We start from the raw sequence: 11,385 nt of genomic DNA, 5'->3' as shown, positions 1-11,385 counted from the left end.
TTTTCTTTGTATTTAATTTTTGATAGTTTGATTAATATGTGTCTTGGTGTGTTTCTCCTTGGATTTATCCTGTATGGGACTCTCTGTACTTCCTGGACTTGATTGACTATTTCCTTTCCCATATAAGGGAAGTTTTCAACTATAATCTCTTCCAGTATTTTCTCAGTCCCTTTCTTTTTCTCTTCTTCTTCTGGGACCCCTATAATTCGATTGTTCATGTGTTTAATGTTGTCCCATTGGTCTCTGAGACTGACCTCAATTCTTTTCATTCTTTTTTCTTTATTCTGCTCTGTGTTAGTTATTCCCACTGTTTTATCTTGCAGGTCACTTATCCTTTCTTCTTCCTCAGTTATTCTGCTATTGATTTCTTCTAGAGAATTTAAAATTTCATTTATTCTGTTTTTCATCATTGTTTGTTTGCTCTTTGGTTCTTCTAGGTCCTTGTTAAATGTTTCTTGTATTTCCTCCATTCTATTTCCAAGATTTTAGATCATCTTTAGTATCATTACTATGAATTCTTTTTCAGGTAGACTGCCTATTTCCTCTTCATTTGTTTGGTCTGGTGGGTTTTTATCTTGCTCCTTCATCTGCTGTGTATTTCTCTGTCTTCTCATTTTGCTTAACTTAATTTGTTTGGGGTCTCCTTTTCCCAGGCCGCAGGTTCGTAGTTCCTGTTGTTTTTGGTGTCTGCCCCCAGTGGGTAAGGTTGGTTCAGTGGGTTGTGTGGGTTTCCTGGTGGAGGGGACTGGTGCCTGTGTTCTAGTGGATGACACTGGATCTTTCTTTCTGGTGGGCAGGACTGCATCTGGTGGTGTGTTTTGTGATGTCTGTGAACTTAATATGATTTTAGGCAGCCTCTCTGTTAATGGGTGGGGTTGTGTTTCTGTTTTGCTAGTTGTTTGACATGGGGTGTCCAGCACTGGAGCTTGCTGGTCGTTGAGTGGAGCTGGGTCTTAGTGTTGAGATGGGCATCTCTGGGAGAGCTCTTCCTGACTGGTATTATGAGGGGCTGGGAGGTCTCTGGTGGACCAATGTCCTGAAGTTGGCTCTCCCACCTCAGAGGCTCAGGCCTGACACCTGGCCGGAGCACCAAGACCCTGTCAGCCACACAGCTTAGCCTTCTAAAAATGCATCAAGCATCCACTGCATAGAAGTCTGATTTTCTCCTGTTGTAATTCACTCAGGAATGTTTCTAGAGATCCAGTGGTGTGGGCATGTCAAGCTCTCCCTTTTATAGCCATGAATAAGTTGTTGTATCTGGCCCTTCCTTTCCAGTCCTTGCAGACTGGCTCTATTAGGTCACTCTTCTGACGCTCAGCAAGGCTGCTCACTGCTGCAGTCAGCAGCTCATTTCCCACCTTCTCCTCTGCAGTCAGGATGCCTGGCACCTCACAGGGCAAAGCCTGCAGCCGTCCTTGTTTGCTTCGTCGTGGAACTGAAACACTAGCTCTTCTCCGTTCTCAAGCCGGCTGAGTTCCCAACCTGAGATGCTTTTGTCTTCAGCATTTTTATCAACTGATTGGCAGGTAGAATCATTTTTATTGATTGATTGATATCAGGACTCAAACCTGCATGTCCAGACAACCACATCCTCTCCTAAAGTCATAGTTAAGGTAACTGCAACTGCCACCAGGCTTTACATGCTGGATTTTGGGTCAGATACGGTGATTATGAGCGTCCTGTTTCAGATCAGTAAATGTTTGTAACCCAACCAGAGTTGGGGTATTAACTCCACATGACCTTTAAACATATGAATTACACAATAAGATAGAAGGTGATTTTTAACAAATGAAAATTGATTTTGTGTAATTTTACATAAAATTTTAATTTTTAAATTAATTTTTGGTGAGTAGCCTCTATTCAGATGTTGTGGTTTTAGAGTATCCCAAAAGACATTTATTTTAAAAGTTGAAAGATGAACAAGTCAAACACATACACAGTTGAACATATGAATAGAAAGCAAAACATTCTGGTAAAATGGCACCAAAGGCACTTGCAACCCATTCCTAAATTTTGAAGTATGGTGCTATCCCAGTTTTAAAAAGTCATATGAAGTATAAGAAAAATGCAAATAACTCTAGGTGGGGAAAATCCTATGAAAATAGCTGATGGGACAACAAAATGAAGTTATCAAAGGTGAAGGATCCACATGCTATTATATACATTTTTCAGAAATCTAATTTCTATGTGATTCATAACATTCCATGATCTCATTGTAGCTTTAGATACAGTGAAGATAGAATATATGGGTGAATTGCTGTATTAGACAAGATGTAGGTGTCAGTGTCACTGACATCTTACTAAGTGTCATGAAATACAATATTAAATCTCTGACTTTATCATGAACTCCACGTACCCACATTTCCATTGACTCCTAGGGCTCTCTGTTTCCTGAGTCAAACAAACCCCAAGCCTAACTCATTGTTTTAATTCTCTCTTTCCCTTCACCTGAACTGTTTCTTGTCCCGTCTCCTTTAACAATGTCTTCGCCCAGCTGCCCAGCTTACGAATTCAGAGATAGCTTCCTACTGATGTCACATTCCCAGCGCTTCTTTGTTTCCAAGTCCTACTTCCCAATCATTTCTAGCATCCATCTAGAAAATTGCAGCATTTTCATCCCACTGCCTTCAGAACTGCCCCAAACTCTTTCCCATGACACCCCAAATCTTCAAAAGCCAATCCCTGCATTTGCATCAGCCTCGAGGTCAGGTGACACCTCTCTTCAAGCCCCTCCCCCCACGATGCTCTAGGCACATTGGACTCGGTTCCCCACACACATCATACGCTTTTACATCCTCATACCCTTCCTAGGATTGTCCCCTTGTGTAGGTGCCCTAATCTATGTCTTTTTTCTCACTGAGTTTAATTGTTTTATTTATTTATTTTTAATTGTACATATTGCAGGTGGACAACTTGATGATTTGATATACGTACACATCCTTCCTGCTCATTATCTTCCTCTGTCCTTGCACTCTGTCCTTCTTGCTGCTGTTCCCCCCACCCCCATACTGCAGTCACTTCCTCCCCACCCCTTCTCTAGCCTGAGAACTCCTGCACATCCTTTAAGGTACGACTCAGATGTGCACTATCTCACTAGCTTACTTTGATCCCTAAGCTGGAATTTATTACTCCTTTGCCTTTGCTCTCACAGCAGAGTGTATAATCCCTCCTGTTTTTAGAGTTTACCATATCGAATTGCACAACTATCTGTCACTCATCTATCTTCCCTAATAGACAATGAGCTCCAAGGGTAAGGACTGCCTCTTACTGATATTTGTATCCCCAAGCTGGCTAGAGAGTATGTTCTCAATAAATATTTGTTTATTGAATTGAGGCCAACTGGCTTGGATTTTATTAAACCTCAAATATAAAGGAGAGCAATTCTCCAATATTTAAAGGGCATGAAAATTTAATTATTTGTTCCTTCTTATGGTAAAAGTATAGTATGTTATCATTACTATCCATTTCCTGGCACCTTTCCACATACAAAGGGAAATATATACATATACTCCTCAAAACACAGGCGAATCAGATAGATATAATTTAAATATGATTATATTTAAACACAGATCTTTAAAGTTTAAAGAGAAGAAAACGGCAGTAAATTTCCATTCATACTAAGAAAATCCTAGCTCATTCTTCCTACCTGTTCTAGATACAAATAAAAAAGGGGAAAGACCCCATATCTGGGATTCTCAGGAGCTCTCTCGGCTCACTTCCATCTTGAATCCTTTCTGGAAACACGCTCTGCACCAGTGACTGGGTGCCAACAGAGCACACCAGCATGGAAACGACATGCTTGTTCTTGGCTGGCACTGATCATGTTCACCAGAGCTTCAGGGAGGGGTTGATGGATATGCTGCTGCTAGATTTCACCTAAGAAATCACTTTCATAAGGGTGATTTTATTTTTTATGAGGTGATCTGAAAACAGTCCTCAAGCTATGGATGGGGTCACGAAGCCCTGAAAAGCTGACCCATTTTGCGTAAGAACTGGACAAGCTCTCCAGATCGTGTCTCCACCACATATTTTATTAGGCACAGAATGCCAGGGCTGTACAGCTTACCTTTCTTTTTTCCACAAGGTGGTTTTCTGTTTGCAAAGATAGGAAAGGCAGAAACCTAATTAGCTAGCTATAATGGAGAATTGTGAATATCTCTATGTGCCTCAAAGCCCAAGGGCTTCCAAGAAAACAGTCCCCATAGACACTCTGAGATGAAGAACAGGAACTATAATACTCCATGAGCTTTGGTCCCGAGACACTTCTAGAAGAAAATCTCTCTTTGGAGTAAATATGGGAAGTGGCTCATATTGGACTTGCAGCTTTGTTGTTTGGGGGAGATGTCTAAGTCATCTCTGTCGGGTGGGATAGTCGGGGTCAAGAATAATAAAATGCAAACTAACTAAAAAACAGAATGGTGTATCAAATAAACAATTAACCATCTAATGAGATATGAGTGCACTATCATATCCAAACCAGCCTAGATTTATATACCTCTTCACACATGAAATATCAATGAGCATAAATTTTATAATAAAAATCTGAAGCTCAAAAATCAGCTAATACTAAAAGGAATACAATTAAATTCATCCTGCATAGAAATGAATATAAAAGTTTAATAAGACACTTGCTAAATTTCAGAAGGTAGAAAAATATGCATAACTGCTAATGGCTAAAAGTGAAAATAAATAACTGTTTTCGACATTGAGGTAGTTGAATGTGCAGAGTCCTTGGTACCTTATAAATCTAGATAATAAAATGTGAATAAACTATGCATTTTTATGGTCCCTGTCAGCAAGGAATCTAAGCTCTTGGGAGAGATTTTACTTATTTTAAAGCATTTATTCAGATGGATTCCCCTCCTCTACTTCAGGGATTCTGCATTCTTAAGCAAGGATTGAGGAGAAGGACTTGTGGTCCCCTTCCCCAGATTTCCCTCTTCTCTCAAATTTATGGATGATAACTTCAGAGTGCAGATTCTGATCAGCAGAAACAGAGGGTTCTCTACCACGGCCCAACTATAGCTGGTGGGCCTGACTGGAAGCAAGAGTGTTGTTGAATGGGGTGGACAGTCAGGAAAATTAATAAGGATTCTTCTAGCTGAGGACATTCACACAGATTTAGCCAGTGACTCTTAGAGAGGTCACCCCGCTCTCTGGCTTCAACTGTAATCTCTGCACAAATGCACTCAAACCTCTCACCTGGGCTCCAGTCCACGTGATACACTCTATCCCCACTCAGATACATCCCACTGTCTTTTTCCCAACTCAACAACCCAAACGGGACTCTGTAATTCCCCCTCAAATGCACTCCTGTTCCCAACTTCTCCACCATCCCAGCTTCCAGACCAGAAATAACAAGGAATATCCTTTAGTTCTTTCATTTCACATGGAAGTTGGAGAGTCACTTCTCCTTGGAGTGGGAAGGGTGTATAGCTGGGAGGAGAGCAGGGGTAGGTTTTCGCTGGGAAGCTTCGTACGTTATTGCTTACTGCCTCCTGGTGGCTGGTGGGAGAACAGCGAGGCGCTGGAGCACAGCCCTCCGAGAAGGCGGGCTCCACTGCCAGGAAGAGGGAGGCTAGGGTTACAGTCACCACGTACTTGAGAGACCAGAGGAAAGAAGAATCAAACTTAGGACAAAACTCACTCAGGGGCCAAGAAAATGACCAAACATGGAGCTTCCGAACAAAGGCTACTACCTGAGCAGGAACCAGAAACAGGGCAAGGTCCCTGGAAAAAGAGGAAGCCGCAGGAAGACCCCAGGACAAACCAAGGGGGAAGTTAAGAATGAAGAGAGATCAGAGGAAGGTCACAGGTCGTACAGGCCGGCTAGTTATTTCTAGCAGAAATAATCCTCCTTTGAAGCAGAGGTACAGCACTTTTTACTTGACCTCACTTGGTGTGATGAGAGATTGCAAGATCCCAACACTTTACTTTGGGAAAAGACAGCTTATGGCATCTGTAGCACGCCTGCCAGTGACAGCATGTAAGTCTTTGGACAGAGCTGTGAAGAGAGACTTGCCAAAGGACAAAGAAGGCTCTCTGTGCCCTCTCTATCCATCAGGCAACAACAGCAAATAGATGAAAACCACAGAAGATTCTCAGCCATTGCTCTATATTCACTAAAGCATATCAGTCCCCTTGTGGGACTGACTGGTCCTGCAGCTTCACTCTAGCCTCTCCACCCCGTCATCATCCTTAATCTCTGCTGGTATCATTGCACACCTGGGTTTATTCACAGGGTCTCCAAGATGGTATCTTAGTCCAAATAGTCCTTAAATAGAGGAAAATGTGCTCAATTTCACTTAAAATAAGAGGAAATAAGTTAAAACTATGCCGAGATGCCATTTCTCACTTGTCCTATTGGTGAAAAATAAGCTTCACCAACACTCTGTTGATGAGACTGTGAATCATATTGTTGATTGTGACACTGTGCGTGTCATATTGTTGGTGAGAGTGCAAAACAGCATAGCCTTCTGTAAGGGAAATTGAAAATATTCATTAATCCTTGATCTAGCAATCCCACCCACAGCAATTTACCCTGAAAAATACATCTCCAATAATATGAGAAACCACAAGCATGAGATTATTAATTGAGGAACTACTGGAGATAGCAAAATATTGGGAACAACCTACATGCCCACCCATGGGAGAATGGATGAATAAACTATGATGCATATAAATAATGGAAGAGCATGCAGCTGTAAAAAAAAAACATCCAGGCATACCTGTTTTATTGTGCTTCGGTTTACTGCACTTCAAAGATACTGCAGTTTTTACAAATTGAGGGTTTGTGGCAACCCTGTGTCAATCAAGTCTATTAGCACCATTTTTTCCCAAAGCATTTGCTCATTTCATATCTCTGTGTCACATTTTGGTAATTCTCACAATATTTCTAACTTTTATTTATTATTATTATTATATTTGTTATGGTGATCTGTGATCAGTGACTTTTGAGGTTACTACTATGACCTGCTGAAGGCTCAGATGATAGTCAGCATTTTTGAGCAACAAAGTATTTTAAATTAAGATATGTACATTGTTTTTTAGACATAATGCTATTGCACACTTAATAGGCTTCAGCATAGTGTAAACATAACTTGTATATGCACTGGGAAACTAAAAAAATCATGTGGCTCGTTTTATTGCAATGTTCTCTTTATAGTGGTAGTCTGCCACCAAACCAGTGATATCTCCGAGCTGTGCCTTTAATGAGGAAGATACCTATGAACATATAGATGATTATAGGATGCACTAAGTGAAAAAAGTGAGACACAAAATAATGTACATATATATGTATATATATATAGTATGGTAATTTTGTATCAGAGAGAAAGGATAATAAGAATATACATGGTACTTATGTATGAGCAAAAAGAAACACAGGGGAGATAAACCAGAAACTAATGCATTTGGTTGCCTGTAAAGGAAGGGGAAATGGGTTGGGAGGGCGTGAGACTTCTCTATGAACCTTATTATCTAGTTGTGGCTTTTGAGCCATGATCATGTTTCACATACTTAAAAAAATCAACAATTCTTTTTAAGGAAAACCTAAAATGTAATACAAATAGAAACAAATGAATGTACCTATACATCAACGGATAGCATAACCTCACAGATTTAAAACAATCTGAGTAACTTTTGAACATAGTGCTCTGTACACCCTCAGTGGGATATATTCTAGGGACAAAAAGAATTGCAAAGAAATCTTGACCTCCACTTAGTACATTTGTTGTTGGTCATGGTATTGGTGGTGAAACGGAGCAGGACCCTAAGGTCCTTGTCCCCCATGTCCTCAGCTTGCCTTTTGTCTGTGGAAAAACTTTAGCCAAAGAATACGTTTAATCAGAGAAGTGAGAGAATGCAGAAACAAAGCAAAACAGTTCAGCAAGACTAAATAATAATAGTGTAGTCATTAAGCGTAGTCAAGGACCTTTAGCTCCTCCTCAAGGGCTGTAGATAATATTCTGAGCCGTATCCTGTGAGCTGTCTTATAGAGACTGAAACCCCTACCAGGTGGAAGAAGTTAACTACATGATGATGAAACTGTAGCCATGATATAAGCTGCCACAATTCCGAGAAATGAAAACAAACCACCCTGGAACTGAAGGTTAACCGTACTTAATCAAGATGACGCTGGTCAGACCACTGATGACCAATTTCAAGATGACTATCAGAGCTGACTTTGCGCAGAAACATGCTGTTTCTGCATGTAGCCCCCTCCCTCTGTCTATAAAAGCTCTTGCCCACTGATTGTCAGTGGGGGGAGTCGGCCTTTGGATAGGAGTCCACCCCCCGCCACTGGCTGCCAGCATCCGAAATAAAGCAAACTTTCCTTTCCACGCACTTGCCTCTTTATTGGCTTTTGAGTGGCGAGAAGCTGGACCCCGCTTTCGGTAACAGCAGTGTAATTTGGAGCAAATGAGTAAACATATTGAAGCTGCTGGGAACCAGAGTTCTCCCCGAGGGAGAAAGGAGATCACAGTATGAAATGAGGGAGGACAAGGAAGAACCCCGAGGTGTACAATTGGTATTGGAGTTACAGTATGAGCTCATAGTGTTTTAAAAAATACATATTTCCTAGCTCTGTCCACTCAGAGGGTCTATAAGCATGCACACACACACACACACACACACACACACACAGAGAGAAATAGATGTGGTTATGTATGGATATAGCTGTAGATATATAAATATACAGAGATGTAAATATAGAACAAGAAAAAGCTAATGGAACAAAATGTTAACAACTGGTGAACCAAGGTGAAGGGTATATAGGTGTTCACTGTACTTGCAACTTTTCTGAGGGTTTATAATAGTTGAAGATAAAAATCAAGGGAAAAAAATAGTTTGTCTTTATCATTGCCTCGCATCTGGAATATAATTTGGTTGCCCTTCTCTGGACTTTTTCTAGCTCTGGTTTATCTCTCTTGAGAGCTGGTGACCAGAACTGCCTACAGTAATCCAGGCACAGGGATGCCAGCCCTGTAAGTCAGGGTGAGGTGCTTCCAACCTTGTTTCATATACTCCTTGGTAGGATCCTGTAGTACCAGACAGGATCAGATTCTCCAGGTACCAGCTATGGTGACTCCTCGGGCTCTTGCCAAGGATGGAATCTAAGTTTAGAGCCCTCATATGTGAACCACTCCAATTGCTAATTTACAAGTGCATTAAAACTTATTAGCCGTTTTTCTGCCCACTCGCGTGAACTCATGAGATCTTTCCACGGACTATCCCCATTTATTAGATTCTCCGCAGCCTAGGAGAATTTAGTATTGCCGATGCATTCAAGAAATATTCCCTGAGTATCAGGCACTATTTAGCACTGGAGGTACAGTAGTGAAAAAAGACAAAAGTTTCAGACATAATGGAGTTTATGTTAGTGATGGTAGGTAGATGATAGCAAATAAATAAGTAAAGAGTTGGTGATACAATCCATAGGAACAAAGCAGGCAAGGAGGATGGAGTCTGGGGTGGGGGTTAGGGAGTGGTTTGCAATTTTTAAATAAGGCAGCCAGGGAAGGCGCCATTGAAAAGGTGACATTTAAGCAAAGACCGCAAGAGGTGAAAAGGTGAGCCACAGTGATACCTGGGGGAAGGATGTTCCAGGAAGTACAAGTATCCTGTGGTGGAAGCCATCTGGCCTGAGTAACAGGAAGCTAGCGGAAGTTGGAGCTGAGTGGCGAGAGTGAGGGAGAGGGCAGAAGGGGACCAGGCCATGAGGGGCGGGGCAGGTGGTATTACTGGGCCTTGTAGGTCACCTGTAGGTCATTGTCAGCTTTTGCCCTTGACTTGAAGACAGGAGCCTCAGGAGGGTTCTGGGCAGAGAAGTGACGTGGTCTGACTCACATTTCTAAAGTCTTAGCTAAAGTAAAACTCCTTCTCTGTGTGTTCTCTTTCAGATAATGTTGATTCACGAACGGACCTCTGAGGATGCCTTTTTATTTATTCATTTCAAAAGTCTCCTGCTAACTGATGACAGCCTCTTCAAATAATAGCTAGAGCCGCCACCAAAGTGCTATCACGGTTCTGTCACGGGGTCTGAAACGAGCGATGGCCATTCGTGGGTCTTTGGGGGTCACGCCCACATCTTTGAAAAGAGGCATGGGAGAGATTAGAGGCTATGGAGAAGTGAGAATGAATGTGGGGGACAAAGAGGCCAGGAGGCCAAGCCTCGTGCTGGGGCGGGGAGCATGCTCGGGGTGGAGACACAATGCAATGGAAGCAAACAGGACTCTGTGATGTTGGGTGAGGGCAGAGAACCAGAGGGTGGAGACGTCCGTGCCCCATTGCAGCGCTGCTGAAATGGCCACAGCAGGTGAGTGACCAGGAGAGAGGCACAGTGCACTCCTCTCAGTTGTCACAGCTTAGAATCTACCACAGGAGTCCTGGTTTCTTCCATTTCCTGAAACCAGCCACTCTGCTGGACATAAACTTTGTGGTCTTTGGCCAGTGAGCCCAAGGCATGACCATCCAGGGAGACTCTCAGCTGGGGTTTCTTGGAGCCCTCTCTGTGGAGCTGGGTGGTCTTGTGTTCAGGTAGGGGTCGCTGGAGAGATGAGGGGTGAGATCTCATCCAAAGGACGGGTCTGAGAAGGGGCCTGGGACTTGGATGCATGTCTTATCTCTTCCCTCACAGCCTCTTACCACAGTGAATGTAGCAGGGACATCACTCCGAGCCTTTCCTCCTGGGCTCCGCGTCTGTGCCCTGTGCTCCTGTGCTCGCTGCATTGTGCCCTCCATGGGCAGGTATTTACAGAAGGAGGCAGGTGAGCAAGTAAGGGGAGAGGGACCATCAAAGCAGAAATACAAGTCCTCCTCCTCCTCTGTCTACCCTCCTGGCCCTTTACGGTTCTGTTTATGACCATTATTTTTAATAGATTTTTTGATGTAAAAGGCAAAGAACTAGGATGCTACTGTCTTATCAGACCAATGGCATCAAGACCAATCACACCAGCTGGTTTTATGACACGACAGAGGAGAAATAATCAATGCCTAAATTAGAGCTTTTAACATTGTCATAAACTCTGGAGCAGTAGGATTTCGTGACCAGGAGCAGAGGCCAAGATACGACAAAACTGTAATTGGGAGCTAGGAAGTGATAGGAAGTGACACTATTTTTCACAGTAAAATAAAAAGAAGGGAAAGGAGAAAATGAAATGCACAGTCTTTGCCAGGCTGGGTTACAAATGATCCTTTCAAATTAAAAAAATGCCAGGGGGCTTCCCTGGTGGCGCAGTGGTTGAGAGTCCGCCTGCCCATGCAGGCGACACGGGTTCGTGCCCCGGTCTGGGAAGATTCCACATGCCGCAGAGCGGCTGGGCCCGTGAGCCATGGCCGCTGAGCCGGCGTGTCCGGAGCCTGTGCTCCGCAACGGGAGAGGCC

The 11,385-nt window shown here is 42.8% G+C and overlaps 1 protein-coding gene across 1 annotated transcript in view; it reads right to left on the bottom strand.

Annotated features, from left to right (window-relative positions):
* Positions 1–11,385, bottom strand: part of DNAH8 (dynein axonemal heavy chain 8) — a 318,775-nt gene that overhangs the window by 28,627 nt on the left and 278,763 nt on the right. The window lies entirely within an intron of this gene.

This window comes from Physeter macrocephalus, chromosome 18 (genome assembly GCF_002837175.3).
Source record: "Physeter macrocephalus isolate SW-GA chromosome 18, ASM283717v5, whole genome shotgun sequence".
Taxonomy (NCBI): domain Eukaryota; kingdom Metazoa; phylum Chordata; class Mammalia; order Artiodactyla; family Physeteridae; genus Physeter; species Physeter macrocephalus.
Note: the sequence above shows the minus strand (reverse complement) of the source record. Positions and strands in the feature narration are given on the sequence as shown.